At 36.3% G+C, this 26222-nt stretch overlaps 1 protein-coding gene across 4 annotated transcripts in view; it reads left to right on the top strand.

The window, feature by feature from the left end:
• Positions 1 to 26222, top strand: part of PRUNE2 (prune homolog 2 with BCH domain) — a 209472-nt gene that overhangs the window by 89953 nt on the left and 93297 nt on the right. The gene's annotated exons all lie outside the window — the stretch shown is intronic.

The following is a 26222-nucleotide window of genomic DNA, read 5'->3' on the forward strand; positions in this document are numbered from 1 at the left end:
AAAATGTAATAATATAACCTAATTTACATTAGGGTGTGGGCGTAAAGCCTCCTAGAGAAAGTGATTTTTAAGCTTATAAATCAAAGGTACACTGTAGTGAGCCAAGAGAAGACTAGGGATAAGAGCAATGCAGGCAAAGAGAATAGCAGTGCAAACCCCCTGAAGTAGGAAATAGGTTGGCACATTCAGGAGAACGGACAGAACATCCATTAGGAACTGGGTGGATCGGAGTGAATGTGGGGGGGAAGGTGGCATGGCTGGAGAGGTGGCTGGGTTAGATCGTGCAAGGCCTCAAGTAAACACCGGATTTTACTGGATTTATTGAATTTTATTCTAAGTATAATGGAAGCCATTGGATGGTGGGGGCAGGGGAACTGTAGTAGATAAATTCAAGATATATTTTTGAGTTATAATTAATAGGATTTGTTTATGGACAGTCCATGGGGTTTAGGATGGAAAAAAATATCATAGATAAATCTCAGCTATGTAGTATAAAAATTTGATGGATGTTCTGGATCATTGGCTGGGATGCAAAACACTGGAGGTCAAGGTGGCAAGCACACCGCAGCTTTTCAGTGCAGTATGCATGGCCCTGGGTAAATCCACAGATGTCTCTTGATGCTGCTGTAGAGCTGACTTCACTGTAACTCTCAGTGGCTGTCTTTCTGAGAGTAATTGCTGGCACCTAAAAAGCTTATTTTTGTTTTAGCCTTATCTTTGTGCCTTGGTTTTAAATGAATCTTGGGTACGTGTGACCAGACAAAATTGTCTTCAACTTTTCTTCCAGTTTAGGATTTTTAATTTTTCATATTTTTCACTTCTTTCTGAAAATTTGTTCAACTCCAAATTAGTGGTGGTGAGGGAATATTTCATTATTGGATTACTGGCTGATAATCAGATAAAATAGAAAATATAATTGGATTATGTAATTATCACTAACTAGTTTTTAAATATTTTGTTTGTTTTTGGATATTACATATGTCGAAGATTTAAGTGCACCATTTTGGGAATATTTTATACAATTGTTGAATTAGAGGCTAACAAAGATAACGTGTTAAGAAAATAGTGTTATTTTTCCTAACTATGAAATCAAAGGCCCTTGTCCAAAGATGGAGTTGACTAGTTATAAGAATCTACCTATTGTCCTGGTTTAATCCTTGTCATTTCCTGTAATAGACTTGTATTTTATCAGCAGCCCTCACATGATTTCTTTGTGAAAAATATTTCTCAGTATAGAAGAAAGTTTATCATTTAGAATGTTAAATGCAATTATATTGACATATGGTGATAATGGGATAAAGCATACGGGTTAAAGGTTGCGGGAACCATGGCTTGGCAATTAGTGATGTAAATGAAACATTCATTATCCATCATGCTGAGAAGTTGATGAACTGTACAGTAAATCTGAGCCCACAGTCAGGACTGAGATAAGTCATTTCAGACAATACAGTGGAGTATTTATGAGCACCAGGGACAATGTTTCAGATTCTCGTCATGGAGATTTCTTTACTTATTAGTGTATGTTGAATAAAGACATTATAAACTCCAAACCATGACACTTTCTTTCCACTGGAATATATATGAGATTCTAAAACTTTCTCTTAAAATGAAACATGTTGAGAGCTAAAGCGACTAAATGTTGACAATTGATTGTTTTTTTTTTTCCATAAAAGTCTATTCCAAAAAAAAAATTGAAAATGTATGGTGGATTATTTGTCTTGGATAAGAGCTTTGATGTATTTCAAAGTAGAACTTTGATTTTGGAAGAAAATGATGCATTTAGAAATCACAGTCTTTCCCCCAAGAACCGTAATTCTGGAGATCGGATTGTATAGAAGTAACTGCTATTTTTCAATTCTTGACCGAATAACTAAAGAGAATATTAAGATGCTTAAAAAAAATGTCTAAGCTTTTTACTTTGCCTGTTGCCCATTTAATTATCATGTGTATATTCTAAAGCATTTCTTGCAAACATGAATGCTGCCCATCCAGAATATCTGAATCTACATTGATTTTGTATTTTGTTGAAACCTGTTCTTCTCAAGGTTTTAAAAATTTTTAATCAGATAAAATAGTGTCTTCAAAAGTGAGAATCATTGGAGAAATGTTAAAATTTTGTTTAAAGATAACTCAACATAGCTAGAAAGCTCAAGAAGACAACTGGAAAGGAAATGTATGGCTCGGGTCCTCAACCCTTGCTCAGAACCAGAAATACCTTTGTTGACAGCTTAATTTGTTGAGGTTCGAGAAAGAACAAATCATGCCAGGTCAAAACTGTGAAGGCTGATAATAATAATGGGAACATCTCACATTTCTTAATTCTCGCTTTATGCCATTTATTAATTCTCCGCCCATATATGCTAAGCCAGGCATTGTTCCAAGCACATAAAATAAATAACTCAATTCATCCTCCTAATAACCCACAAAGTAGATCATATTATTATCCTACTTTATGGATCAGGCTCAGAGGTAAGAAATGATCATCCAGTCATCCAAATTCACAAAGCTAGTAAACATATGGACTCAGCCTCAGATCCATCCCTGTGCAATCCCAAAGTCCTTATCAAACCACTTTGCTACTGAGCTTGCTTTAAGCTGATCTACCTCACCTCTGATCTTCCTATAGTTCCAGTTTTGCTTCAGTTTGGGAGCACTCTTCTCTTCATCATTAGGCATCCACTGCCTTCCAGGTTTTAAAAAAAATTTTATTAAAAATTATTGGGGTGACATTGATCAACAAAATCCAATAAGTTTCAACTGTACAATTCAACAGTATGTCATATATATTGTATGAGTGTTCACCACCACCCAGAGTTAGATTTCTTTCCAATACTACTTATTTGACACCTTTTACCCTATCTACCTCCCACTCTCCCCCCTTTCCTATGGCACCCACTAATCCACTGTCCATGTCCATGAGTCTCTGCTTGTCATGTTTGTTTCTTTTAGATTTATATTCCACATATGAGTGATATCATGTAGTTTTCAACTTTTTCTATCTGACTTATTTTGCTTAGTATGATTATCTCGAGATCTACCCATGTTGTCACAAATGGCAGTATTTCATCTCGTCTTATAGCTCAGTAATATTGCATTGTATACATATATGTACCACCTCTTCTTTATCCAGTCATCTGTTGTAGGGCATTTCGGTTGCTTCCATGTCCTGGCCACTGTGGATAATGCTGCTATGAATATTGGTGTGCATATATCGTTTCAGATAAATATTTTCAGAGTTTAGGGGTAAATACTCAGTAGAGGGATTGCTGGATCATACTTCAATTCTTAGTTTTTTTGAGGAAACTTCATACTGTTTTCCATAATGATTGTACCTATATGCAGTCCCACCAACAGTGTATGAGGGTTCTTTTTTCTCTACGTCCTCTTCAACACTTGTTGCTTGTCCTGCTTCCAGTTTTTAATTGTCTTCTCCTACCAAAAGAGAAACAATTAACCGTTAGAACTTGCCTGCTTCAGTAGCCTTCCACATTTTTCTTCCTTCTTGTCATTCCTGTGCTCATCACACATTCTCCCTCAGTAAACTCTTCCTTTCCCCGCTGTCAGGAGCAGAGTGGTGTGAAAAAGCTCTCTACTGAAGCTGAGGTTGACATTCTCTCTCCTTTCATGGGAGATCCTTGACTACTTTCCCTAACCCTTGGTCCCTATAGGAAGCTAGCTGGATGGCAGGGCAGTGGCAAAAGTGGGAACTCCATGCAAGAGGAATAGCCTAGACATGCCAGGATCTCAGCTGAGTGGAAAAAAGATACAGGATCCTTTTCTTTGTGTATGATGACAATGAGAGAGGTAATTACAGGGAAGGCTTAATAACTCTTTAAACATACCAAACACTGCCTTATAGAATAAGAAAGGTTAACTATGGAGGACCAAACTAGACTCAGTAGTGTACAAAGTCCCAGAAACTCAGGTTTTGACTCAGTTTTTGGAAGTCCTTTTACATCACTAGAACTATCAAACAATATAATGAATTTTGCTGGCTCTCTTGTAAGAAAATGAGGCCTCTATTATTGGGGACATTCAGAGAAAGGGTAGATGACCTTCATATAGATACGCTGCGTAGTATATTCCACTGTTAGCTGAGAGATAATACAATATGCCACTAAAGTCTTTCCATCTTTAGAATGCCTTTAATCATTGATCAATAAGATATGAAGAAAAAGAATCTATGAACCTTATGGATATTATAGATATTTATGAGTAGAGGAAAAATAAAAAATTTGATTTGCTAGTTAAAATTAGTATCATTTTTTTTTTTTACTCCTTAACATTTCTTGTTAACTCCTATGTAAGGGTGTTATAATTTTATATGCTTTTAACTGTAAGTTGTATTTGATTATAACAGGGAATTATATTCAATTATCATAGCTTGTTGATTATACAGAAGGTCCTTAGTCCATTGCTTAAAAAAAAAACAGAGGGAACAATGACCAGAAAAACAAACATCCCAGTAATTTTGGTGAATAATCAGGACTAAACTTCTGAAAGTTTGGAAAGGGGTCTTTATGAAGCCATTCTGATTATTTATACCATTATGCTCTTCATAAAACAGCCCTCCATATTTTACTGAATCAATATTTCATTTTTTACTGAATTGTTAATTTTTTCTTACAAACCAATTTTTCTCGGAAACTAGAAATTGTTTTTTGTAGTTATGAAGAAGAGACATGTAAAAGTAAAGTCTGTTCTTATTCCTATTTCTTCTAAAACCTGGTGCCTAGAAAACAGGTTTGAATTTTTTGAAAGGAAATAATGTGGAACTAGGAGTTCTAAGACAAATGTGAAGAGATAATAGTCCTTGCAGACTGGAAATATGGGTAGAAGAGAAAAGCGCTTTTAAAAGTTAAAAAGTATAAAATGGTCCTCTGATAGTATTGTTCCTCTTTGTCATTGCAAAAAGATGCGTTCTGGCTGGATGTTTCCGTCTACAGCCTCAACCTCATGTTTCTTTAGTGTTCTCCAGTCTTTCAAATAGGGAGTAAGTGAACCAGGCCATTTTTTCTCCACGTAAACTTTTTCTGTTTAATCCTATTCTGCTGTTTGGCAAGTAACAGGGAGTCTTTTTCTTCCTCTTTAGGATCGAAGTATTGTTTTTATAGTTTATAGATGATCACAGTGTGACAAAGACTGGGTGTAAACTATCTCTGTTTCTTACAACCTCTCTGTGGAGTGATCATTGGACTTCTCGTTTTACAGTTGAGGAAACTGAAGTTCAGGGACAAAATGTCTTTCACAGCTGGCAACAGAATTCGAACTCCTATTCTTCTGTCCCTAAAATCTGCAGCATCTTCACTACCCAAAGGCGCTAGATCCCACATGGTCCCTCCATTTTTACCTTTTTTGAAATTTTAATTTCTCTCTGGTTTAGAAAAGTGAACTTATGCCTTTTCCTCTATTCAGCCCACATTTTCAAATAAATAATCTAGTTGTTATTTGAAACAATCCAATTAAGTTTGAAAATACCTGTTCTTCCCTAGCCCTGTTGACTTAAAATAGATCTGCCATCTTCTAAACTGTCATTTCATTGAGTTTTCACTTGCCCCTTTCTTTTTATAATACCCATTTCTCCACCTCCTTTCTGTGGGGTTATTTTTACCCAAATTAATTAACACATGAGGTCTCCTAAGTAAGTTTTCTTGTTGTTAAATTCCCTTTACCAACCAATTGTAACATAGGAATAGTCAAGAAAAGATTCTGGTGTTATTACTGCATGTATCTATGTAAGATATATTAGTTTGTGTGTAATGTGACTGCAGGGTGACATTTAGAAAGCCAGATAACATGAATAAAGAATACTTTGTCCAACACAGATAAACTTTTCTTCCAGTTTTTCATTCTGATATCCTCTCAGGGTTTACAAAGATTTCTATTTCTACAGTGGAAAAGGTTTGGGGGTACTGTGGGTTGTCTATTTAATTCCTTCTCAATCAGTGTGTATATTAATTCAAACTTTTTTCTTGAGCTTGATGAATTCCAACAGTGACAACAAAAGACCACTTTGGTAAAGTAAAATTAACTTGGAAAATAATTATGTGCTTAAAGTAGTAGAAAATAGGGGAAGGTGGTGGGATCCCAGCTAACAAATTCCAATTTAAGAAATTGTATTATTTGATTTGATTTGATTTTTGTTTCTTAATACAAATTGTTCTTGTCACAAATGGAAAGGTTTGGAGCAAATAAGAACTTTTTCAGTGAATGCAAAAGAATAAAAAGTGACTTGATTTTGCTTCCTACCTTTCACTGAAGTCATTTAGTCTTTGAAGTCCAAGTGTAGCTGTCATCATCAAAAGTTGTAAGTTAGACTTTCCTGGAGAAGTCTTTTGCAATGTCACAGAGGATGTCTTTGGTTTTTCGTTTGAGTTTTCCAGAGCCTGGGGACAAATAGTTCCCAGCATTTCAAGACTATGCACACTATAACAAGTGTTGGATAAGCTCAACCCGTGTGTTGCTGTGGTTGCAGAGGCCCAAAATGACTATTGTAATTAAACAATTAAATTAAATATTTTTGATGAAATGATTGTGAATATTGAACTGAAAAGTTCCTCTCTCAGAGAGCCTCTCCATATCAGTGGCTAAGAAGCCATGGCAACCCTGTAACTGTCTTTAGTGGGCACTGGTGTCTACACAAGGAGAAGCATTTGGGGGCCTAGATAGGGTAAAAAAAAAAACACCAAGCAAAAATCTCTTTTCCTTCAGCAGCCAGGGAGCAAAAAGGAGGCTTTTCCCAACTGACCCCCTGGTTTAAAGCATTGAGTAGAGTTCAAGGATTTGCGAGTTAAAAGGCAGTTTGTATTGCACTAAGTACTCTGTTCTCTGACTTCTTGTGGCAAATCTGCAGCATTGTTGCTTTGTTTTTGGCATCAGTATACTGGAAGCATCTTAATGAACCCACTGAATCCCATGCTGTTGTCCTTAGCACCAAGCGAGCATTCCTACTGACTTTTAATCAGGTAAACTGGTGTTGCCTTTCCTTTTGCACTCAACATCCAGTCTGAAAATCATACCTGAGTGGTCTGTGGTTTTCGTAGGTGGTACGAATATGATGGCTTCTCTTCTCAGAAAATGATTGGAAATAAAACAAAATGCTTTAGCAGATTCTCAGGTGGACCCTTTAGCCAAAATAACACATAGGGTTTTCCTACTTTTTGGTTCTCACTGAATTTTCTGAAAAACAATTTGCTGAGTGAACATTTAGCAAATTAAAAAAAAAATGTAATTTACCACAAACTGTTTTGAAACATACATTTTACAGCCACTCAGGACTCTGTTCAATGTTACTCGAACCCCATCCTTGAACACTTGATTTAACCTAACAATTCCCTCATTCCTGACTCCACCTTAGTTTTCTTCATTGGATTCACCCTCATGTGACATTGTTATGGTTTGTGTCTATCTCCCGGCTAGGGTTCAAGTTCCCTTGTGTAAGGACTTTGTTCATTCTATAGCTCTCATTCTTTGAAGAGTGCCCAGCACATGGTAAGACATCAATTAATCTTTATGAAATGCTTGAAAAACATTTCTATTTAACAGCTTGGGGAATTTGATTTTGTTAAAACAAGCATATGTTATTCCTATAATTAAATTTTTTTATAAAGAAAAAAATTTTAATAGTAGGAATTATGCTACATAAGGGTTTACAAGGTCTTTTTTAAAACATATGGCATAAAAGCCATGTTGAGTCTCTTACCACACAGATAGCCAATGATTTGTGTTTAAGTTATATGGAGAAATTATCAATAGGGTCAAAGGCAACTAAGAAATGGAAAACAAGGAGATAAACTATTCTGTTTGAGTAGGTTCTTGGTTACTATAGTCAGTAGCTTCAATAGAGGTGAGTTTATGCATTTGTTCAACAGATATTTATCCATCACTAATATGTGAGATACCATCCTAGACACTGGAGAATATAGCAGTGACTAAGACAGATGAGGTTTATGACTTTATGGAACTCACCTTCTCCTTGGTAGGGCAAGTGTGGTGATGGAGACACACAATAAACAATAAATAAGGAAATTAGGATAATTTTGAATAGTGATTTTGTGTGTGCGTGTGTGTGTGTGTGTGTGTGAACTGTAAGCGACAGTGGTAGGGTAGGAGTAGAGGGTAATACTTTGGCTTGGATAATACTTCAGAGAGGAAGGCCTCACAGAAGAAGTAATGTTTGAACTCCCTGTAAGGCAGGAAGAAGCCAAACATGAGGAAAGCTGGGAGTAGAACATTTTAGTGTGAAAAATGGCAAATCCAAAAGCCCAAAAGCAAGAGCAAGATATTCCTGAACAACAAACCCATTGTTGCTGGACATCGGAGAATGGGGGGAAGTAGTACAAGATGAAATGAAAGAGGAATATAGGGACCAAACCATGAGAATGAAAGCAAGAGTCCTCCCCCAAATGGGTGGGAAGAAACATTGTCTGTGAACATGATCTAATTGTCCAAGAAGCTTAATTTCACAGAGAGAAATGGAATGTTAATTGGTTCAGAAGTTGAATTTAATAATACATGTTCTTATTTTGAATCAAGGATTGTTGAACATCCTTAAAGACAAAAAGGGAAGAATTCATAAGAAAAGAGAGTGTTGACTCCTCTTCCTTCAGTGACCATTAGTAGTATTTTCTCCCTGTAAAGCACATAGCCACCCACTCAATGCTGGCATTAATCTCATACAGATAGGCTTTGCATGGTTTGTGAACATATGGCATCCCTGAAACTTTCAACCCTGCTTAGAGTTAGTTTGTAAAAATCAAAAATGACCTTATAGTTACATTAGTGTATTTATTATGATATTTAAAACTTCTAAACAATATGCTTTGATTCAAAGATTTTAAAGCTGGATGTTAGAGCCCATTTAGTCTAACCTCTTCATTTCATAGGTAAGGAAACTGAGACCCAGAAAAATATTAGTTTGGCCAAGTTCAGAAAGCTAAACAGTGATTGCGGAGACCATATTTTGTCCCCTAACTCCTGATTCAATGGAGCTGGCTCTTTCTCATTATTCTCACTAGATAAGACTTTGCCTTCTAGGTCAAAGACCCAAATCCCAGGGATGGATAGATGGATGGATGGGTGGACGGATGGATGTTAGATAGATGGATGGATGGATAGATTATGATGCATGGATGGGTGGATGGATAATTCATTCATCTATTTACTTAAGAAAGATTGAATAACTACCTGGTTAAACAGTGTGCTAATGCAAATATGAAAGATATTTACAGTTCTTGTCTCCGCTTCCTCATGTCCCTTATTTCCTTAATCCACTCCAGACAGGTTTATAAAACCACCATTCTGCTGAGACTTCTTTTGTCAAGGTCACCAACATCCTCTGTTGTCAAATCTAAAGGTTATTTACCTGTTCATATCTTTCTTGGCATCTCAGCAGCATTCGAAATAATTGACTACTTCTTGCTTTGTGACAACCATTTTCTTCCAGATTCCTCCCACTTCCGGGAAGCTCCTTTTCTACCTCTTTTGTTGGCTCCTCCTCTTCAGTTTAACTTCTAAATATTAGAGCTTCCAGCTTGCTTCTAGGTCACGGTCTTTTCTCTAACTCCATGCCCAATATAGGTCAGTGATCCCCAAATGTACATCTGCTACTGAACTCAATCTCTAATCACCTATTTGACATCTCCACTTAAATGTCTAGTAGGTAGCTCAAATTTAACATGTCCTAAACAGAATTTTTGACTTTGTCCCTAAATCTGCCCTGTACCATTTTTCCCCTCTTTGTAAATTCATTCGACAACATTTAACAAATGTCTTCTATATGCCAAGTTCTATTCTAAATACTGGGATGGAGTAATGAATGAAACTCAAATTCCTGTCATCAGTAGCTTATATTCCAGTGGAGGGAGAAGTGGCTCATGAAAGCTAAGCAAATAACTTGTTCAATCCAAAAAGCCCTAGGCCCAGCCATCTCCTTCACCTTGGCCATTGCAATAACATAGCTAACCTCTCAGCTCCTACCCCTTCTATTGTCTAATCTCTAAATAATGGCCAGAGTAAAATTCAAATATAAACACAAATTGTAAGTTGGGCATCCCTCACCTTTAAACCTCTAATAGTTCCCCATTACCCTTTAAGTAAAATCTAAACTCATTTCTATGACCCACAAAGCTCTACATCATCCAGTCCTTTCTGCTACTCAGACTCCTCTTTGTTGCCTTGTCTGCAGCCCACCAACTTCCTCTGTTTCTCTAATCCATTGAGTTGACCCCAAGCCTTTTGCACTTATTTTTTCTTCTATTTGGAATACTCTGACCTCAAGTTTGAAGGAGCTGGCCATTTCTCATCATTCAAAAATGTCAACTCAAATATCTTATCGCTTCCAAGAGATTCCAATTTAATCCTTCCTTATACATCATCATGCTCCCTTCCATCATGCTATGTTATATTCTTTTGGGCACATGTCACTACTAAAAATTGTCAGATTGATTTATTTATTTGCTCTCTGTCTTTGTGCACTAAATTCAACTCTGTGAGAGTACCGCCATGGCCTGTTTTGTTGGCTATCATATCACCACTACCTAGAACAGTGTCAGACATACAAAAATTGTTCATAAATGTGTGCCCTGTGAACTAATGAATAAACAAAATTAATGAATGAGAACATTCTCCCTACACTTTCCTGACATTTAATCTTATGAACCTTACAAAGTTGACATCCAAAGGTCACTCGTAAAGGTGTCCCTCTAGTAAACCCTAGTCCAAACAGGAATTCTCATCTTCATTGCCGTTTCTCAAACCATGTGACATGCTCCAAGGGCACAGCCCATGGCAACTAATTGACATGCATCAGAGTAAGGAAAAAAAACCCTCAGTAACTCCAAAGAGCAATACATTTGTCCATCTACCCTATCTTAATACGTTACTTATAGCTTTATATGAAATTATGGCTATTGCATTGGTTATAGGTGCTGAAAGGAGTATTTTTAAATTATTTAATAAAAATTGCATACTTTTGTCAATGTTTTCTAAAGACTTTCATTTTCCCATGGAAATTCAGAGCCACCTAGTGACCAAAAATATAATATCTAAAATATAAAATGACAACAACAAAAAATCCCAACAAAAGAGAAAATCAATCATTTGACCCTGGTCTTTGATATCCAAGGATAAAATTCTGTCCAGCTCAGGTCTACAAAATGAGAGTTCCCACAAATTCAATAGAATATATCTTTGGTTCATTTGGGAGTTAAAGAGTTTAAATACAGACTTGAGATGGTAGGTATGATTAATTTTTGCAACGTTTAACATAAATACTATTTTACCATATGAGATATATGTGACCTACACAAATATAGACTACTATTCCTTATAGACTAATAACTTATTTCTTGATGATGTGATCTACTCCAGAAAAGTATAGAGAAGGGGAGAGGGGGGAGGTCTTACAGAAAATAGGTCCAATGGTGTAAGGAACGAGGAAGGTAAGAGGCAGTGTTAACTTGCTCAGCTGAAGCTTCTGATTTATATTCATTTAGGAGCATAAGGATTCAGGTAATTCTATTCAATTTGATTTGATTAAATTCAGTGAAACTCTACTCAGTTCTAATATGGACAAGTTTCTTGGTAAGCATGGATATGGTCAATCTGAGGTTGTTAGGGGGCCAGGATGTTCAGCTTGATTGAAGTAGAGTGAGTCTGGAAGGACAAAATAGGAGGTGAAGGCAGAGAGATAGGACATAGTCATGGTATGGAACACAGTGGCAGTTACATGTTACTTTTGGAGGACTTTTGACTAGTCATGGTAAGATTTAAGAAGATTAATCTAGATGCAGTATGCAGAGTAGAGATGGGGGAAGAGAAGCTCAGTTATTCTGATAGTTTTGGATGGAAGTCATAAACTTACAACACAGAATTATTAAAGTCAGAAAGCAAACAATGACCAGACAAAAGAAGAATCTTTGGTACTGATATGGGGGTATTTTAAAGGGCGACTCCAAAATTCCTTCCCTAAACGATGAGAAAAGAAAAATGATGCCAGTAACAGAAATAAGAACCCCAGGGAAGTAGCTAGTGTGGCACGGTGAGAGTACGAGTCTGGTCCTAGATATCTATTCATTTGTTTCGAAAAATGTACAGAATCCCTGCTAGATGTGGGTGCTGAGGCTGCAGTGCTACCAGGGAAACGGGAGTCAGCTCCACTGCTACACCAAGGGTCCACATTAGATTCAAGTGACAAGCTCTTTACCAGGTACATCATCTTATTTTAATTAATTTATTTAAAATCCAAAACAACTCCTAGAGGTAATTATTATTATGTTAATTTTACCAAGGAGAGAACTAAAAGTCAAACAGATGCAACAATGAGTTTAAGGAAGAGCTCTGTGAGGGAGGCAGGCTTCAAACACTGTTTCCATGACACCTGTGGTTGTCTCCAGGGAGGAAAACCAAACAGAGGGGCGCCTAGGCAGGACATCAGCTTCTGAGAACTGCCCCTGTATCCTGTACCTTCTTAACTCAGTGACTGCAACCATTTGCCCCAAAAGCTTAGTGCAGTTTTACACATTAATAGTGTCAGAAATGTAAATACTATAAACTTACAAAGAACTAAATTTGGAAGTGTAATTATTTTCCTTTCTTTTACACTTATTTAGTTTTGTAAGTTTTGAGTAATTTTGGAACTTTATGGTTTTTTTTTTATTTTCCTGATCAAAGATGACAAACTTAACTGGAAGAAAAAAAAATTATAATTCAAAATCACTTTTTTCCAAATTTATAAACTAAATAAGTGTAAAATGAATAAAAATAAAATTTTGAATGATGTTTTATGTATATTTTTTAACATGTGTATTTTTGAAGTCATTAAAGTTTAAAACTACACTAAGACTTTGGGGATATATTGTATTTATAACTAATGCCATTTTTCTAGGATTTTCTCAAAGCATGGTCCATGGATGACAGCACCAGAATCCCCTGGAGTGCTTGTTAAAATGTGAATTCATGGGGCCTGCCTCAAATGTCTGGGATAGAGGCCAGGAATCCACATTTTAAATGCATTCCTTAGGTGATTCTTTGTGAACCCATGAACTAATATTTATTTTCAGTATTATAATCACTTGACCATTCCATAAGAAATAAAGCTTTGGGTTTCATTAATAAATTCTCTATCACCTCCATTATTTTCACAATTATTACCAATTAAGACCTTCACTTTATCAGTAATTTATTGGCATCATCTCTAGCAGAAAAATGAGAATGGTTTATGGGTCCTTTCATTTAAAAAATGTTGGTCTTAATCCTAGTTTTGGTACATTACTCATTTACATAAGAGTAAGAAGCAGTTTTCAACAATTCACATGGCTCAGAATATACCCAAGCAATCAATAAAAGCTTCTCTTTGAGTTTGCCAGTTGACAGCATTTATTCTGACAGTAGTTAGTACATCTAAATATTAACTAATTAATCTAGCTTGTAATATTCACTGCTGCTTTCATTGAATGAGGTGGGAGTGGGTCAAATCTGCAGACCATTCAATCTCCAAATGCAAATAATGTAGCATTTGTTTGTAGGTGGAACCAAATGATTATAAATGAATGGTGGGCCATCTCCTGGGATTGGACATAAAGGTCTTGTAAACGGAGAATTGTATCAACAAACAGCTGTTGGGAAAATACTATTATGCTATAATAGCTGCTATTAAAATCCATTAGCAATCTTGATGGCGTGTTTGAATTTGATGCATCATTTGCTCTAAATAGCGTTTCTTCAAAAAATTTTTGTGGCAGAATTTATGCAGATTGATAGGCAGTAGCAGCGACATTCTGGGAGATTAATACCAATTACACACTTTGCCTGCGCTGGCTAATCCAGTCCTGAGAAATGCTGCAAATGCTGGGGGGAAAATATACAGCATCAAGACATCCTCCCCCTCCACATCCTCTCACACTTAGTGTGCAACATCCGTTTTGTTTCTTTGACAGATGTTTTCACATTATGAGCGGGTCCCCTGTTTCCCACTTGCTTTTTAATAATCTGGCTTTTTTTTTTTTTTTTATCCTAGTACCTTTTCCAGGCTCTAGGGAGGCCCCAGGGAGTACACAAACCCTTGTGCCCTCAGGACACAAACTTGGCGGAAAATATTACATAACTAATGAAATTTTGAAAAACGCATGTGTTGGCAAAAAGAATGCAGCTGTTCCAAGGGGTGGAGGAAGCATCCGAAAGAGCTGCCAGGAAGAATGAGGAAGTAGCGCCATCTGGCTGGTGAATAAAGCAAAAAGCTTCCAGGAGTTTTATTAATCCAGAGAGGAGAGGTCAGGACTAGGTTTACATTAAGCTCGCAGTTCTTGTGCATCCTGTGTGATCAAGAATATGTTTCACATAGATTAGAAGAGACATTAGGGCACATATCCTCTATATGTCTGGTGAATTAAATCAAAACGTGATTTTTGTATCTTGAAAAAACAGTTCTTTTTGACACGTTGTCAGATTTTCACCAAAGTATCTGTAAAGAGCTGCATTTTAACAAGACTGGGCATTTGAATGCTTGTTCAGGTTGAAGAGGCAAGGGAGAATGGGGTTACCTTTCCTACAGTGAAGGTGCAAAACAAAGACTTCTAGCCTTAGGCAGGTCCCTTACCACCTTTTTTCTTTAAGTAAACTCTCATAGATCTCTCACTAAAATTATATTTATCAACACTTTGTATGAAGATAGGAAAACTTTGATTTTAAATATGAATTTACTTAAAATTCCATGTGATCAATGTTTTAAAAAGTACTTTTAGCCATGTCTTATGAGTACCTCGAGCCAGTTCTCTCCCAAATTTTGGAGTCCTAGACTTTGAGTCTTAGAATAAAACTTTTTATTAGTTGAGATTTTTAGTTTTTTAATGTACGCAAAAAAGGAAATGGCAATTTTAGAAGTTTTTTTTTCTGTTTTTTAAAAACCAAATTCTCTTCTTTAAAACACCTTTAACTCTGTAGTCTGTTAGTATTTGCTCAAGTTATAAGTGAAATAGCAAAAGCTGGCAATTGTGGAGGAAACGGAGCAGGGGAGGGTGGGATTTTATTGTTTTTAAATTAAATTGCATTTTGTGGTTAGGCTACTATTCAAAGGCATTTTCTCAGTCATTTTGCGTAACAAAGAGTGATAAGAAAAGGACAGAAACGCAAAGCACCAGCTAGTTCTGGAACTTCCTGTGTTCGGTTGAAAGGCTGTTGGGTGGGCAGGGGGCAAGGAGTCTTCCCAAGTTGTTAAAGAAATTTATGTTGTTAGCTGGTTGATACTTAAAATAACATTATGGAGCTCTAAAAAAATTCCTAACAGCTATATTGAATGAGCACTATATAGTTCTGTTATAGCGCTGGTTTTGAAAATGTGTATTTATTGTAATGCAATCGATATATTAGGGAACGATTTCATCGTAATGCAGATTTCATGTTTGATTGTGCAGGATTCCATCCTTGAAACACACCAGGGGAACACAGCAAAAGGCACCCAACTGAATAGAACCTTATAAGAGTATATAAGACACACACCAGCTGTCTCAGTTCATAGCATGTGTTATGAGCTCATCTATGTCTGGTGCTAGGACTTTGAGTCTGATTTCAGGTAATCCTCTTTCCACAGCTTCATGGTAACTCACAAGCTGCAACCCTTCCAATGCCCACTTCCAGAAGCAAAGTTTAGGTCTTTTTCAAGATAAAGTGTGATCTTTATTATAGTGTTTATTAACCACTTACCATGTGTAAAACTGTGCTACCATTTTTATTAGGTTTCCCTCTCTCTCTCTCTCTTTTTTTTTTACATGTCAATGATGAAATTTTTGAGGGTTACGTGCCATCCCTGTTTTTCCAGTAACCTCTGTGGTTTTTACTGTGTGATTTTTGCATAGGAATATTTTAACGATGTGCCACATTTTAGCAGAACTAACTGTGCTGTCTGGCTAGTGCTTCAGATATACTAATTCATTTATTCCTAACAACAACTTAATGAAGTAATTACCTTTCAAATTCTCATTTTACATATGAGGAAACTGAGAACAGAGAAGTTAAGTAAACTGTCCAAGGTCATTGTATGTTGGCCTGCCATGACCATGAAGTCTGTTCTTGATAAAATAAATCTGGTGTTAGCCAAAGTGGGTGTTTTCTACTGCCTTGGTATATACTTGTCACAAAGTAGATGAAGTCATTGTTGAACATCAATCTGTTGGTGAGCTCTATTTGGAATACTATTCTGAAATCTCCACTTCTATTTCTCATTGCTCTGAGTCCTGCCCTTCGCTCTCTGTTCTACTCATCGTAAATGTTAGGCCCTGCTTGGCCACTGGGCAAATCTCTCTCCTCTTTCACACCTCATCTCAAGCACCAGCTTTATGAGGGAGCTTTACCTGACTTCTCCAGGCAGGCAGATTCCTTCGGCTCTGCTTGCAATGCTTTTTGTTCAGACCTCCACAAGACAACTTAACATCTTGTATGTTTGGCTGCATTAGAATTGCAGACTCCTTTAGGACAGGAAGCTTGACACATTTTTCCTATCCCCAGAGTCTGACACATGGTATTCACTTATCCATCCAGCCAGCCACCTATCCTTTCATCCATTTGTTCACTCACTTATTTACTCACTCATTTGTTTATTCATTCGGTAAATATCTATTAAGCATCTACATGGACCAGTCAGTGCTTTGGGTATCAGGGACATAGAATGAACATGACAAAGTCCCTGTTATCATGGAACTAAAATTCTGTTGGGTGCAGGCAAGACAGACAATAAAGTAGACAATTAAATATACAATGTTCTTTCAGGTTTTTCGAAGTGACTTGAAGAAAAATAAATCAAATCAGGGAATACAGAGGACTTTAAATAAATATCTGTTTAAAAAATAGTTGGATGAATAAAAAAAAGATATAGGCCTTTAATATAAATTTAAGAATCAAAGTGGTAGAATAAAGAAGTGTCGTATATAATTGATCAAATGGAAAATAAGTGCATGAACTGTCACATTTGAAGGAAGAAAAAACAAAAAAACAGGAGGAGTTTGGCCTGTAAAATCCAGCAAGAAGTTAACATTAGAACTACTTGAGAGTACATTTTAAAAAATAATTCTTATGCTTGCCATATTAAGAGGATCCATTAAGATATGATAGATTCTTTCTGTGGAATTAGTAAGGTTGGGATGTCCTAGAACATTTTAATTCATAAGTAAGAGAGTGACAGCAGAGAGGGAAAATGTTAACATGTCAGGGACTGGCCTGTTAGTCTGCTTTTTCTTTGCCAAATCAGCAGGTCCTGTGCAGTCTCAATTTGAGTTAGTCCTAACACTAGCTTTTCTATATGTGCATCCTTCCCAATGCAAAGGACTGTTTTTTGTTTGTTTGTTTGTTTGTTTGTTTCAAAGGATGAGGTATAAAGAAGAGAAGCTGGCAATAATGCATGTTGGAAACAATTCCAGATTGTTGAGTCATGAGACCTGAGTTCCAATCCTACCTTTTGCCTGTGAATAGCCATGTGACTGACCTTTTACAGGTTTGCAATCTGAAACATAATGGATTTTGACCAGATCCATGGTTCTCAACCTTGATGGCACATTGAATTCACTGAGGCAACTTTAAAACACTAATGTGCTCAAGCCTACCCCTGGCCATTCAAATTGGAATCTCAGGGGAGAAGTAGGTGTGCCAGGCATGGTGGTTGGTTTTCAAAAAGTGTTCTAATATTATCCAGAATGTAGACTCCCTCAGATCAGCTGTTCTGTAAGGTTCCTTATTACTTGTGACAGAAAACAAGAGTGCTTTTGTTTCGTTGATGTCCAAAGCACACATTTACATAAGCAGGCTGCTCTCACTTCTAATGTGATTTTGTAGGTTTGTTTTAATTGCATTTTTTAGTAACAAATGTGTGTAAAAATGTGTCTTTCAAAAACAATACTTTCTTTAGAGTTACTAGATAGTTTAAATGTCTCATTAGTAGACGAAGTTAAAAATAGCAGTTTTCCTTTTCTCTTAGAATTTTCAAAGAGAAGACCACATGCTCTCTTCAAATACTCTCAGAGATTTAACTACTCAATCTCAGATTATTAAAATATAGAACTTGGACCCTGGAATCAGTCATACTGGACCCATCACTTAAAAAGCATGTGGCATTGAGAAAGTTATTTTAACTCTTCTTTGTCTCAGTCTTCCACTTAAATGTAGATTGAGAATTATATTAATATCAACATTAATCTGTCCAAAAGGATAATTTGAATAATAAATAAATGAATCCATGTACTATGTCCAGAGCAGTGCCTGCCATGTGGTAAGCACTCAAATATTCATTATTATTACCAACATTCTATTTAGGAGATTCAAAGCCAGTAAGAAGAAGCTTAAGGAGACAATTTTGCTTCCATATAAGAAAAAAATTTTCTCGTATACCTGTTCAAAATGGAAAAAGCCATCTCAGGTGGTCATCACTTTCCCATCTATAGAAGTATTCAATCCCATGTTTCATAAACCCTTGGCAGAATGAGGTCTAAAAATTTTAATAATTGGGCTGGTGATTGAACTAAATGACCTTTATGGCCCATCTCAACCCTAACCTTCAATTTTGCTTTCATTTCAATTCTAAAAGTGTAGGATTTTATAAAGAATACAACGAGTTTCTCTTGAAGAGAAGGAATTTCAATGGATACTTCCAATGGTGTCATGTGTTTTCTTGAGATCCGGATTTGATAGTTCTCTACATTTAAATTGAGTAGGAGAAAAGTCCACTGCTTTGAAAACCACCACTAGTTTTCTGATTTATAAAGTTTTAAAAAGAATGTGTTCTGTATAGCCCTACTTTATTTCTATCACAATGACTAACCAAATCTATTTAGTTATTCATTTTGGCTGGAGGTTAGAGGAATCATTCAGAATTTCTAGTAGTATCTTCTATGAGAAATTTTTCCAAGCAATTTAAACAAACCAAATGAATACTCTGCCACATTACATTATGGATTTATCTAGAATGCTTCTCAAGAAGATACAAGTTTAAAATTTTTCTACTTCTTATGACAAAGGCAGACGGGAATCTGAGGTTTATAGAATAATTTACTCTTTAAAAGTGAAATATAAAATGCAAAGTGTTTTTGTTCATAAAATTTGTAAGCATGGAATCCATAAGAAACACTAACTTACGTATGTTTTTAATTCCAAGCCGTTCCCTTCACTCTAAATTTTAGTAACTTCATTGATGAATATTAATATTATCGACCTTATTAGGGTTTCTGTGTGTGTGTGTGTGTGTGTGCGCGCGCGCGCTCACCCTAGGAAATTGCTACCATCTGTCAGTAAAGAATATCTAGCATTCTCGCGAAGAACAGCTGTTTATACCCATCCAGACTGCTTAGCAGAAGTATGAGAAGAGGCTACTGGTGAGGCAAAAGGAAAGTTCAACTTATGCATTATGTACGTTATATGTTTAGATTTAGGTGGACTACTGTGTGGAGCCGAAAAGCTTGGCAAATTGATAGAGGAGGGACCTTCTGTTGAACATCAATCATTTCTTTCCTTAAACTTTATGCTTATCTCCTAGTACAGCTTAGAAAATAACAATGAATTCCTATGCCTTTTGCATTTTTCAGCAGAGACTCAATCTCAGTTTGCATTCTCACAAACTGTCCTTTGGGTATGCATTAGCGACTTCCAAGTTACATTTTTAGATTTGGCCTTTAATTTCTAGACACATAAGGATGAAGGATATCATACAGCTCCCTTTACTTTCATTCAAGCACCTCAAATTCACAAGGCAAATGTGCAAATAAATGTGAATTTGTTCCCTTCTCTCTAATCCCTTTGCTACTGCTCTAGTTCAATTACCCAGAACATAGCACTCAAGATTGTGATTGGTCACCTATGTGCAAATTAGGGCAAAACCCCTTCCTTCAGTTGATAGTGCCTCACTCTCCAAAATGGCTTTGTGAGTTGATCCTGGACTTAATTTCAGCCTCACTCTACCCTGGTGTTGGATACCCCTACTCAGAGCACAGCCTGCAAGCTGTGGACCTGATAGGAAGACTCTTACAAGCCATCTGTATGTAACTGGCTTTCTGATTTTCAGTTTGCCCTTCATATTAAAATGCAAATTTAATTGGACCCTGCTCCCTTGTTAAGCCCTTCAGTGACTCTGCATACCTTTCCAAGTGAAACCTCCCTATGTGGGAAAGAAGGGTATTTAGCTTCTAATCCTCATACTGACTTGCACTCCCTCAAAATCAGGATTTCTTCTCATTATCTTAGGGGAAGAAGTCATTCCTGGTGATAAGAAATGTTGGAACTTTGGTCAGAGTTCCTGCTAGGAAAGAAGTAGAGAGTATGAAGGGAGAAAGGTGGGAATTAAGGAAGATAATAGAGTTATCTCCAAAGAGAAATTGCCCCTAGAGGATTTGTTGTCATCTTTAAGCAGTGTTGTTGAGGAATTCCTTCAAGGGTCCATTTCTTAAGGGGGTCAATTGATTTTCTTCCCTTAGAGGAGTTGTCTTCCCACATCCAGGAACCAATGTAGTAAAGCAGAGGGCCAAGCTTCAGAATTCAACAGAACTCAGTAGTTTGAATTGAGGCTCCTCCTCTGACTACCTGTGTGACATTAGACAAGTTGCTAGTCCCCTCTGAGCCTCAGTCTCCTCACCTATAGAATGGGAAAGATAATAAGATGATGTGTTTAAAAATCTGGTACAATTCTTAGCACAATGAAGACTCAATAAATAGTAACTTTTTGCATTAGTCAGGACTCTGGTTTTAAAGACAGAAAACTAAGTTGACTCTAGTTAAGCAAAAAAAAAAAAAAAGTGAGGGGGGTCAGGCTTCACTGGCTTCTATTACTGAGCCATGGAATCTCTTCGACCTCTTAGCTCTGCTTCCCTCTAGATCTCCCTCATTCTTTTCTTCTGGGCGTTTGGGGTGTCACGTGCTCTAGATACACTGGGAAAGTTTTGCCATCAAAGAGCTGCTCTCTAAGTTCAGAAGCCTGATGCTTGTAGGATCTCATGCCCCTTCCCTTTACCTGTCACTAGGGGTAGTGAGAGTAAGATAGTACTATCATTAGTCCAGTTTGGCTCACCTGCCCATCCCTGTGGCCAGAAAGAGGGATCTATTAACAAAAGGAGAGAAAGGGTGCTGGGCAGACAAAGGCAAGAGGTACATAGTACTGTTTTCTTTCTCCTTTGCTGGAAGGTAGAACCATTAGCCAAAATCAGGATTCTTTGAACCAGTGGCTATGTGGTCTTCATAAGCAACTTGCTGGGGAGAGTCTGGGGCTTGACCTGACTACTTCTTTTTGAGAACAGTTGCTTCTGGGCGAAGCTGACCCATCTGTGAGGAGCCAACTAAAGAAGTTCGTCAAAGTACAGAATGGTAGCAGCACCCTTTGATCTGCTCTCTGCAAACAAGGTCCATGTGTGAGTGATATGGAGCCCTGGCAGATGAGCGAGGTACAGCCATGGTGAGAGCTACAATCTACATTGTGATAGGACTAAAGAGTTGGGGCTTCTTTCCCAAGGAGGATTAAAAAAACAGGGGTTCATAGCAGGGGTAAGAGTGGTAGGGAAGGGAAGAGAGATTATCTACCATGTGGAGAACATTGTGGGAATGCAGGGGACAATGCTAGGTTTACCTTGTAAACCAGATTAGTGGTCTCAGCAAGTTCATATTCAACCCCACACCCCAAGGTTTAGAGTGGGATGGGTAGGGGGGATGCTTAGGTCTAAGGCTGAGTATGCACAAGGGGCGATAAGGAGCAGCTGTGGAGAGGCATGGAAATGAGGCAAGAGAAGGCAGCCCCACGCTTGGGGTAGTAAACCGCCATCTGTGTAATCTCTTCAAGTCCCTGGACATTTGCTGTCCAGCCCATCAGCAGTGAGGCATCTCCCTACTAATAGAAGTTTTCTGTGGCCCACCTTATATTCAGAAAGGAATCTTCCCTAATCACTCATCTAGTGCTTTAACTTCAACTCCCTTTATTGCTTTGACCTTGGAATGTTTGGTTTTCCTAGTTTAAACCTTACAAGAATATTTGCCAGCTGAAAAAATGATTATAATAACACAGCCTCTGAACTTGGCATAGGAGACGCATCTGCAGAGTTTTTTCTTGTTTGGGTAGATAATGACTTGAATTTCGTTCAGAAGGAACTGACTGTTTAACAAATGAGTTGCTGAAGGCGCCTCAGTTAACTCTCAGACCCACAAGTGCTTATTAGTGCACTTAGACAAACTTGAGCATATGATCCAGACTCTCTACATCATAAACCAAAAACAAACTCATAGTTCTTTTTATTATTCTCTCATTTTCTCTTTATTTTATTTTTTAAATTACAAAAATATACATGCTTATTTTATTAAGAAAAATGGTATAAAATATATAAAGGAACACTAGGTAAATTATCCTGCACTTCTACATCCTCAAGTACATTCTCCCAAGGTAACTAAAGCTAATAAATGCTATGTTTACACAATTGCATACAGACCTATATACATATATATATAGGAGTACATATACATGGAATTATAGAATATGTAATTATATTGATGTTAACAATAGGATCATACTATATACATCATTCTGGAATTTTCTTTTCTCTTAACAATATTCAGGTAAAGTTCTATATCTAATTCTGTCTTTTAATATCAAATGGTATTCCTTTCCATGGTTGGATGAGACATGACTGTGCTTTAATGGGGAGAGACTGTCTCCACAGAGGGACAATCAACTGTTCAACTTTTTGCCATCATGAAACAATACTGCATTAAATATCCTTACATAGCATTTTTTAAAATGTTATAGAATACTTTCTTAAAACTATTGAATTGTTGACTCATAAGCTATGTTTTTTAGTATTAATATTAATATTGTCAAAATTTCATTGTAATCCACACTGTTACTAGTGATGTTTGAGAGAACATATTGCTTGTATCCTTAGTAGCTCTAGATTTTTCTCCTTTTAAAATTTAAGATACCTCATAGTAAAAATGGTATCTCATTTGTGTTTAATTTGCTTTTTCTTTGATTACTTATAACATAGAAAATTTTTCATAAGTTAATGGACCATTTATTTTTTTCTCTCAATTGCAAGTTTATTTCTTTTGACACCTTTTTGATGGGGGTGTTTGCTTTTCTTCTTACTGATATTTTTGGAAGGTGATGTATGTTAGGGATTAATATTTGTTTTTCAGATCGTTTTCCCAGTCCATCATTTATCTTTTGACTTTGCATATGATATGTTAACACACAATTTTTGAATTTTATATAGTCAAGTATGTGTCTTCCTTTATGGTCTTTGAGTTTTTGGTGTTCTTAATTTGCTCTCCAAGTATAGGATTATATAAACAATCTCCTTGATTTTTTAAAAATAGTTTATTACTTAACTTTTTTACATTTAGATCATTAACCCATCTGGAATTTAATTTTATCATTTTTTCTTTAGATATATACCAATTATGTTAACACCATTATTAATCAAAAGACTCATTTCCCACTGAGTCTGAAGTACCACCCTGGTCATATATTAAATTCCTATATATGCTTTCTGGACTCTGTATTCTGGTTCATGAATCTATTGCTAGTGCTGTTAGCTGGCATCCATTCCATGACACTCTTGTTGTGATTATACCAAACATATTTGATAACACCAAGAGAGATCACAATATAATATTGTAGTTTAGAGAAAAATCACATAAAGAAAAACAGTCTTATTCTATTTGAGAACCAAGACTTTTAGTATTAGCATATCTGACCCAAAAACTCAACTAATGGAGAAATGAGTACAACCAAAGGTACAATGCATCTATAAACCATATTTGCCTATGATTGGCAAATGTATTGTACATAAATGGAATTTTATGGTTCATACATATAAATAAATTACTTTAAAATTTTTTATGAGTATAACCTGAGCCATTAAATTTTGACTAGAAATCTGCTTTGAAATTTCAATGTGGCCCCAGTGCTAGGAATAAATTCCTTTGGAATGGAGTTCAAACCTCAATAATTTAGAAAAATGCAGGCAAAGCCAATGTAAATGAGTAAGATGTGAATTAGAGATTATTTTTAAAATAAAAATATTTTCTAACTTAAACATCAAAATTTGAATCAACCAACAGATATCTGATAACTAGAAGAAATTTAGAAATTTACCTAGATTACTAGCTAAGAGAAATTTCTAATTAAGTATAAAAATTTTAATTTTAATTATTATAAAATATTTACTTTAATATAAAAATTTTAAAAATATGATTCTTAAGCAAGTAAAATGTTTATCTTGTAGCATCTGGGAACCACTCAGTGTTTTCACTGAGAAAACAAATGTGAATTTTGGACAGTCTACCATTTGAATTAATTATTAGAGTTTATATTAATAAGACTTTTCTTTAATGTCCTTTGGCTCTGTTCTTTGAATTGACTCACGATGATGGTCAATCAGAGGAACTTTCAATGCCTAATTCTAAGTTTATCTCAGCATATAATTAGAAGGATTCTCTGCTCTTTTCACTGAGCGATGGATATTTAATATTTAACATTTTATTGAGAATTAGTCCAGGTCTACAATCCCTCATCTGCAATTCTGAAATCATAAAAGTTCTGAAAACCTCTAGAATTTTTGAAAATCTTTGACAGCAACTCTGACCTGATATTTATAGTCTTTATCCCACAATATGCATTTTGTTGCATAAATATTTGTGTGTTTTAGGGGTGCTGACCCAGCATGATATTCATTATATGTACCATATTACTTTTCTCAGATAAAAACAATCGCGATTTACAAAATATATCCCTGGCCCCAGGTATTTCTGATAAGAAATTAAAGATCTATATTTTGGAAAGTTTCAGTGGAGCTTTTTGTTACCATTATTAATGATGGCATCAAAGAATTTTAGTAGTGTCGTGTATTGAGAACTTGCTGAATATATGGGCACTGCTTTAAACTGAGAGCTCGAGGCTGTAACTCTTCACAGTAAGATACTTAAAGGCAGAACTGTGTTGGATACAGCTGGTATCCCAACTGAGAACTCTAGCATGTATTTTCACATCTTATGTATATTCGTCCATGAGATTTTTCTCTTACCCCTTGGGTTCCTGTTTCATTTCTACATGCTGGTGTTCTGTCTGGAAAATAGGGTTGCGTGCAAAGTCACATCCTAGCTTCCTACTTCTAAGTATCTTCTTAAAGGCAAAGAAATGTATAACTTTGCTCTTGGTTCCTTAAGGCACTTCGAATGAAATATCCTCTTTTATATACTTTTAGTTTAGTTTGGTTGAGGTCCTTTTCTCTACCTGTTTCTTCACTTGTAAATGGGCTCAAAAGCCAGCTTTATCCATTTCACAGGGTAATTGAGGTTCCGATAAGCTAAGATATATAAAGGGCTGTGAAAGGAAAAAAGTGGTTTATGATAACATGATGACTTCAACTTCATCTCTCTAAAAATATCTTTCCAAAGAATCTTTAATTCTAAAATATGGCAATCTGTAATTCTTAATGTTCAGAGTTCTAAACAGAGGTTACGTAGAGTTGGATCCTCAAAGAAGAAAAACAATGAAAGCCTGGATGACTCTGAGCATGCTCTGAAACGCATCCCTCAACAACCATGAATTTTTAGGCCAAAGTTGTCACTTAAGAACCTGCCATCTTCAGAGTGTCAGTGAGCTTGCAGACCCGCAGTGGTTAAATCAATAGTTAATGATGTTCATCATGTAATTTGAGCCTCTAGTTTGTTTATGCTAGACCAACTTTATCCATACTCCAAACAAATTATCTCTTATAATTACCAGCCTGAAGATAAATCTCTAAATGTTTTTCTGATGATAGTGCTGTGGTTGGCAGGTGTTAAAAGTGCCTCCCAGGGACAAAGATTGAAGATGAGCTTGTTCTCGCAAATCCTTCAGGCGAGGATGTTGAGCTTTCTATCCTGCCATGTGCAAAGGAGCCTTGTATGGTGCCCTGTTAATGAAATCTAATAGGCAAAGGTCGTATATCTTTACAAAGAAAAATGCAAAGCTGCTATGTGATAAATGGGCTCCATGGGACTCAGTGGACGAGGTTTGGTGAGAAAACCCATGTTTAAACAGTTGACTTGGTTTCTCTCTAATGTTTATGCCTTAAATATCTCCTCGTAGTGATTCTCCTACCTGGTAGAATGATTAAAATAAATATAAAAATAAGAAATCTATGTGTCTTAAGTGCTTTGAACCAAAGTGACTGGTCATCCAGTGTTAATGTTAAATTTTAACCACTGGAACAAACTGTTTGCATTAA

The sequence above is a fragment of the Rousettus aegyptiacus genome, unplaced genomic scaffold, assembly GCF_014176215.1.
Source record: "Rousettus aegyptiacus isolate mRouAeg1 unplaced genomic scaffold, mRouAeg1.p scaffold_m13_p_3, whole genome shotgun sequence".
NCBI classification, from domain to species: domain Eukaryota; kingdom Metazoa; phylum Chordata; class Mammalia; order Chiroptera; family Pteropodidae; genus Rousettus; species Rousettus aegyptiacus.